Source organism: Callithrix jacchus, chromosome 16 (genome assembly GCF_049354715.1).
Source record: "Callithrix jacchus isolate 240 chromosome 16, calJac240_pri, whole genome shotgun sequence".
NCBI lineage: Eukaryota > Metazoa > Chordata > Mammalia > Primates > Cebidae > Callithrix > Callithrix jacchus.
The window spans coordinates 94,394,084-94,400,662 of record NC_133517.1 but is presented as its reverse complement, the minus strand read 5'-3'; the positions used below and the strand labels follow the sequence as shown (position 1 = coordinate 94,400,662).

The following is a 6,579-nucleotide window of genomic DNA, read 5'->3' as shown; positions in this document are numbered from 1 at the left end:
AACCCTACTCAATATAAGTGCCATCCCATTTGTAGATAAAGAAACTAAGGCAGGGAAAGAACTGTGCCCCAAACCACACAACTGGTAAGTGGCAGAGCCTGGACGTCCTCCAGAATCTGCTCCAGAAGCCTGTGCTGTGCTGTGCTGTGCGCTCCGTGCTGTGTGCCGTGTGCTGTGCGCTGCGCCTCTGTGCTGTGCGCTGTGTGCTCTGTGCTGTGTGCCGTAGGCTGTGAGTTGTTTGCTCTGTGCTGTGCGCTGTGCGCTGTGTGCTCTGTGCTGTGTGCTGTGTGCTCTGTGCTGTGTGCTCTGTGCTGTGTGCTGTGCGCTGTGCGCTGTGTACTCTGTGCTGTGTGCTGTGCTGTGTTGTGCACTGTGCTCTGTGTGCTGTGGGCTGTGTGCTCTGCTCAGTGCACTGTGCTGTGTTGTGCGATGTGCACTGTGCTCTGTGTGCTGTGGGCTGTGTGCTCTGCTCAGTGCACTGTGCTGTGTTGTGCGATGTGCACTGTGCTCTGTGTGCTGTGGGCTGTGTGCTCTGCTCAGTGCACTGTGCTGTGTTGTGCGATGTGCACTGTGCTCTGTGTGCTGTGGGCTGTGTGCTCTGCTCAGTGCACTGTGCTGTGTTGTGCGATGTGTGCTGTGCGCTCTGTGCTCTGTGCTGTGAGCTCTGTGCTGCGTGCTCTGTGCTGCCTGCTCTGTGCTGTGCGCTTTGCACTGTGTGCTGCGCGCTATGTGCTGTGCCCCGCGCACTGTGCTGTGTTGTGCGCTCTGTGCTGTGTGCTGTGTGCTGTGTGCTGTGTGCTGTGTGCTGTGTGCTGAGCTGTGCTGGCATCGTTCTCACTCCTCCTGGCGGCTGCGGGAAAATGGACTGGTGAGGCTTTCTCCTTGTTATCTTCTGTCCCAGACTGGACGTCTGTCACAGTCATTAAGGAGTCTCGTCTGTAATGCCAGGAGGTGTAGCACAAGATGGGAAGGTGGGGGACACACTGAAGTGAGGAAATCCTAGAGGGAGGGCCAGCTTGGAGGGGCGCCAACACCGCAGCTTCCAGGCCCTGCCCCGCCCCGGCAGCCAGAGCCCTGCAAGCAGCCTGGGTTTTCTACGCAAGAGGCATCCACGCTGTGGCTGCTCTAAACATTGAGAGAACATTAGCCTGGGCGTGGTACAGGCTCACGCCCATAATCCCAACACTTTGGGAGGCCGAGGTGGGAGGACTGTTGGAGACCAGGAGTTCAAGACCAGCCTGGGCAACAGAGCCAGACCCGAGCTCTAAAAAGAAAAAAAGAAAGAAAACATCTGCCACATGCTCATTTTCCCTACAAAAGTGTGTTTGGAGAAATGGCTGAATCCCACCTCTGAGCTGGGGCAGAGAAGGGAAAAAAATAAGTCTGGCTGGTCTGAGAATGAACCCCTGGGAATCTGGATAAACTTGAGGAGGGCACTGTTCTTTGTACTTTACACCAACGGGGACTGGAGGGTACAAATGGTTTTATTTCAGTCCCAGAGGACTGAGTGACTTCGGATGACACGTGGGAGAGTGCTGTACATTCACGCATGTATATACGTGTATGTGATTGGTAACATGTATATTACATGGTTATACAACAGGTGCATGACATAAATATGTACAGGCAGATATGTAGAGAATTCTTTATAAAAAGTGACATTATAATATAATGAATCAATAAATCTATATATAGTATACATAGTATATATCAATGTAACGGGATATTATAAATCTTGTATGTTATATATAACAAACATAACACATACACTGTTTTATATATATGTAAATGTAAGCACATATTTATATACTATTAAAATGTAACATATGATTTAGTGTTTTTCCCATTAAATTTTTTAAACAGAACATTATTATATATATAATTTTGTGGGTTTTTTTTTTTTTTTTTTTTTTTGAGATGAAGTCTCATTCTGCCACCCAGGCTGGAGTGCAGTGGCATGATCTTGGCTCACTGCAACCTCTGCCTCCCAAGTTCAAGAGAGTCTCCTGCCTCAACCTCCCAAGTAGCTGGGATTACAGGCGCCCGCCACCATGCCTGGCTAACTTTTTTATTTTTAGTAGAGACAGGGTTTCACTATGTTGGCCAGGCTGGTCTCAAACTCCTGACCTCAGGCAATTTGCCTGCCTCAGCCTCCCAAAGTGCTAGGATTACAGGTGTGAGCCACTGTGCCCAGCTGATTTTTGTGTGTTTTAAATTTAGGCATATATTGTGTATGTTTCATTGTTTCAATATTAATGAGATGATTGTTAATATATTTTTATGTTCTTTTGTTTGTTTTTGAGTTGGGGGTCTCACCATGTTGCTCAGACTAGCCTTGAACTCCTGGGTTCAAGTGATCCTCCTGCCTCAGCCTCCCAGCTACTCAGGGTTACAGACACACACCACTTCATCCATCTATATTTTTATATTCTATATGGAGGGACCATAATTTTCTTAACCAGTCTCTTCTTTTGGTTATGTGTTGCTGTTTTGAGTTTTTGCTATTATAGCTAATGCTGCTAATTAACTTTCTTATAAATAGAATTTAGATTCTGATTTCATACATCCTGCCAGCACCAGTTAGGGCCGGACAGGAAACAGGTGGCACACTCAACCTGGGCAATTGAGGGATATCTAATAAAAGCAAGGTACAAAGGTATAGGCTGGGTTTAGGGAATTGTCCCAGGGATATTACCTCCTTTAGAATTTTTGTTATTGCTTCATTTTTCATTCCTTTTAGTATTTGTGGGGTCAAGTACCTTTTATATGTTTAATTTTCTTTTGTGAATTGCTTTTGCCCATCAGGGAGTTTATTTATTCTGATTCGTTTGTGGAGTGTTTTATAAGTATATTAACTATTGGTTTGTTTCCACAAATATTTCAGCTGGTTTGTTATTTTTTATATATGGCTCCTGTTGTTTTGATACAAAGGACTTTAAAATTTTTACATTGTCAAACTATTAATCTTTGCTTATATGTTTTAGAATGATGCCAATTTAATAAGATTCTATAAATGGAATTGAGTCTATTTTATAGTTTCTTTTTAACCTCTAATTCTTATCTTCTTAACCAGAGCTATAACTTTTGTTATCAAGTAACCATTTATACTAAACCTGAAAAAACAGAATGTGGTTTTTTTCCCCTAAAAAATCTTTACAAACACAGGTATCAACATGAATCATCATATTTCCTGACCTTGTGATCTTCCATTATGGTTTCAAAGCAGGGAAGAGTAACTCTCCTTTTTTTTTTTTTTTTAGATAGAGTCTCACTCGCTAAGCTCGAGTGCAGTGACGTGATCTCAGCTCACTGCAACCTCTGGCTCCCAGTTCAAGTGATTCTCCTGCCTTACCCTAGGCTGGAGTGCAGTGGCACAATCTCAGCTCACTGCAACCTCTGCCTCCTGAGTTCAAGTGATTCTCCTGCCTCAGCTTCCTGAGTAGCTGGGACTACAGATGCATGTCACCACACCCAGTTAATTTTTGTATTTTCAATAGAGATGGGGTTTCCCCATGTTGGCTAGGATGGTCTCGATCTTGCGACCTTGTGATCCACTTGCCTCGGCCTCCCCAAGTGCTGAGATTACAGGTGTGAGTCACTGCACCCAGCCAACTCTGCTTTGTTAAAAGCAAATTCATCTTCTAGGTGCTACAAGTATGATAAACTGCTTTTTTAAGGAGAATGCTTGCCTGAACCTTAGCAGACATGCCCTGACTTAACACATCTAAGCGAAGCTAGAGCATTTTTTCAAGAATCATCTTTATGATGTTCAGGATGAATTAAATGGAGGAAAAGTAGTTTTAAAAATAAAATCAGGCCAGGCACAGTGGCTGGTGGGGCACAGTGGCTTGTGCCTGAAATCCCAGCACTTTGGGAGGCCAAGGCAGGCAGATCACCAGAGGTTGGGAGTTCAAGACCAACCTGGCCAACATGGTGAAACCCCGTCTTTACTAAAAATATAAAAATTAGCCAGGCATGGTGGTACATGCCTGTAGTCCCAGCTACTGGGGTGGCTGAGGCAGGAGAATCACTGGAACCCAGGAGGCAGAGGTTGCAGTGAGTTGAGATCACGCCACTGCACTCCAGCCTGGGCAGCAGAGCAAGATTTCATCTTAAAATAAAATAAAAAAATAAGATAAAAACAGGCCAGAAATGGTGTCTCACACCTGTAATCCCAGCATTTTGGGAGGCTGAGGTGGGTGGATCACTTGAGGTCAGGAGTTCACCAACATGGTGAACTCCCATCTCTATTAAAAATACAAAAAACTTAGTCAGGTGTGGTGGTACATGCCTATTATTCCAGCTACTCAGGAGGCTGAGGCGGGAGAATTGCTTCCCCCAGGAGGGGAAGTTAGAATGAGTCGGTGTCACACCACTGTACTCCAGCTTGCATGACAGAGCAAGACTCCATCTAAATAAAATAAAAGTAAAAAATAAAATCACTTCATAGACTGTGATGCAAATATAAAAAATAATATATGAGCATAGACTTGGGGCCAGTCATTCTGTGTTGCAATCTAGCTTCACCACTTACAAGCTGAATAACAGGAAAAACCAAAGTTTTCTCTCTCTATACTCTCTGTACTTCACTTCTGATACCAACTGTGTGGGTTTTTTTCCTCCCACACATCCATTCTCCAGTGGACACCAGCTCATCCTAAATTTAAATCAATTCTGATACCATCTACCTGGAGTTAGCATCAGAACCCACAAGTTCAGGGTTCAGTCCTGCAAGATGGGCTCCCGCTTCAGGTCTCAGTCAAAAGTACAGGCCTCTTACACTTCTCGCCAACTGGATATAAATCAGAGGTTTCCATAAGCCCCTCCTTGGGTTCGATCATTTGTTAGAAGGGCTCATAGAACTCAGTAAAACACTTACATTTATCAGTTTGTTACAAAGGACATAGAAGAATAATCCGAGGAGATTCTGTAAATGCCTTCTAAGCAATAAATATGCTTAATTAAAATTATATGCTCATAAATTGCTATCAGTATTTGGTAGTACCTATCTGTTTAAAAAGACATTTTCACAGTTGAAATACATAAAATTTCATTACGCATTAGTATTAACAGATGAACATTTGCAATGGATTTTGATAATAGGGAACAGCAATTTTGAACCTCAAAATGTTACCCTCTCCCAATGAAAAAAAATCATTATTATTATTATTGTTTCTATTTTTTTTTTTGAGACGGAGTTTTCGCTCTTGTTACCACCCAGGCTGGAATGCAATGGCGTGATCTCGGCTCACCGCAACCTCCGCCTCCTGGGTTCAGGCAATTCTCCTGCCTCAGCCTCCCGAGTAGCTGGGATTACAGGCACGCGCCACCATGCCCAGCTAATTTTTTGTATTTTTAGTAGAGACAGGGTTTCACCATGTTGACCAGGATGGTCTCGATATATTGACCTTGTGATCCACCCACCTTGGCCTCCCAAAATGCTGGGATTACAGGCTTGAGCCACCGTGCCCAGCCTGTTACCATTTTTTGAGACAAGGTCTCACTCTGTCTTTCAGGCTGGAATGCAGTGGCACAATCACAGCTCACTGTAACCTCTATCTCCCAGGCTCAAGCAATCCTCTGTCCTCAGCCTCCTGAGTAGCTGGGACTACAAACATGCACCAGCATGCTTGGGTAATTTTTTAAATTTTTTGTAGAGACAAGGTCTCAGGCTGGTCTCAAACTCCTGAACTCAAGCAATCCTCCTGCCTCAGCCTCCAAAGTACTGGGAATCGAGGCATGAGTCACTGAGCCTGGCCTAAAAATGAAAAACTTAAATTAGGTTTAGTTAGGCCTTAGAATCAAGTGTTTCCTCCTGTCTGATTGTTCTGTTGCATGGAATCAGTAGTCCTGATCCCCACCTATGCGTGACTGCAAATGGTCACAGCCTTTAACTACTTGCTGGTACTCTCAGGATATCCTTCAATTAAACTAATCTAAATGTTTAAAAAAGCAATAGATTTTTGTTTAAAAATGGAATCTACTGCCAACATGTCTTGTCATGAATACAAGTCCATTGAGTAGCATCCAAATCAGAATCAACATTCAAATGATGAATATGTTCTATTTACCACCCAGTGCCCTCACTTGCCAGTTACTGCACAGCTCACTATTATGCTGGGTTTGATTTTAAGTGAATGGATAAGTACAGACCTGAATTTTTTTCCCACTTATTTTTTATATGGAACACTTCATGAATTTTCATGTCATCCTTGGGCCACGGCCATGCTAATCTGTGTATCATTTCAACTTTAGGATGTGTGCTGTCAAAGTGAGAACCAGATCTAAATTTCTTTTTTTGGGGTGGAGTCTCGCTCTGTCTCCTTGCTTGCCCAGGCTGGAGTGCAGTGGCGTGACCTTGGATCACTGCAACCTCTGCCTCCCAGGTTCAAGCAATTCTCCTGCCTCAGCATCCCCTAGTAGCTGGGATTACAGGCGTGTGCCACCACACCTGGCTATTTTTTGTATTTTTAGTAGAGACAGGTTTTCACCATGTTGGCCAGGCTGGTCTCGAACTCCTGACCTCAGATGATCCACCCGTCTCGGCCTCCCAAAGTGCTGGGAATACAGCGTGAGCCA

At 44.1% G+C, this 6,579-nt stretch overlaps 1 non-coding gene across 1 annotated transcript; it reads right to left on the bottom strand.

The window, feature by feature from the left end:
• Positions 1-6,175: 6,175 nt before the first annotated feature.
• LOC118148681 (U6 spliceosomal RNA) lies at positions 6,176-6,279 on the bottom strand. Its single transcript, XR_004735600.1, has one exon. It is a non-coding gene; the product is annotated as a U6 spliceosomal RNA (small nuclear RNA).
• Positions 6,280-6,579: the final 300 nt, after the last annotated feature.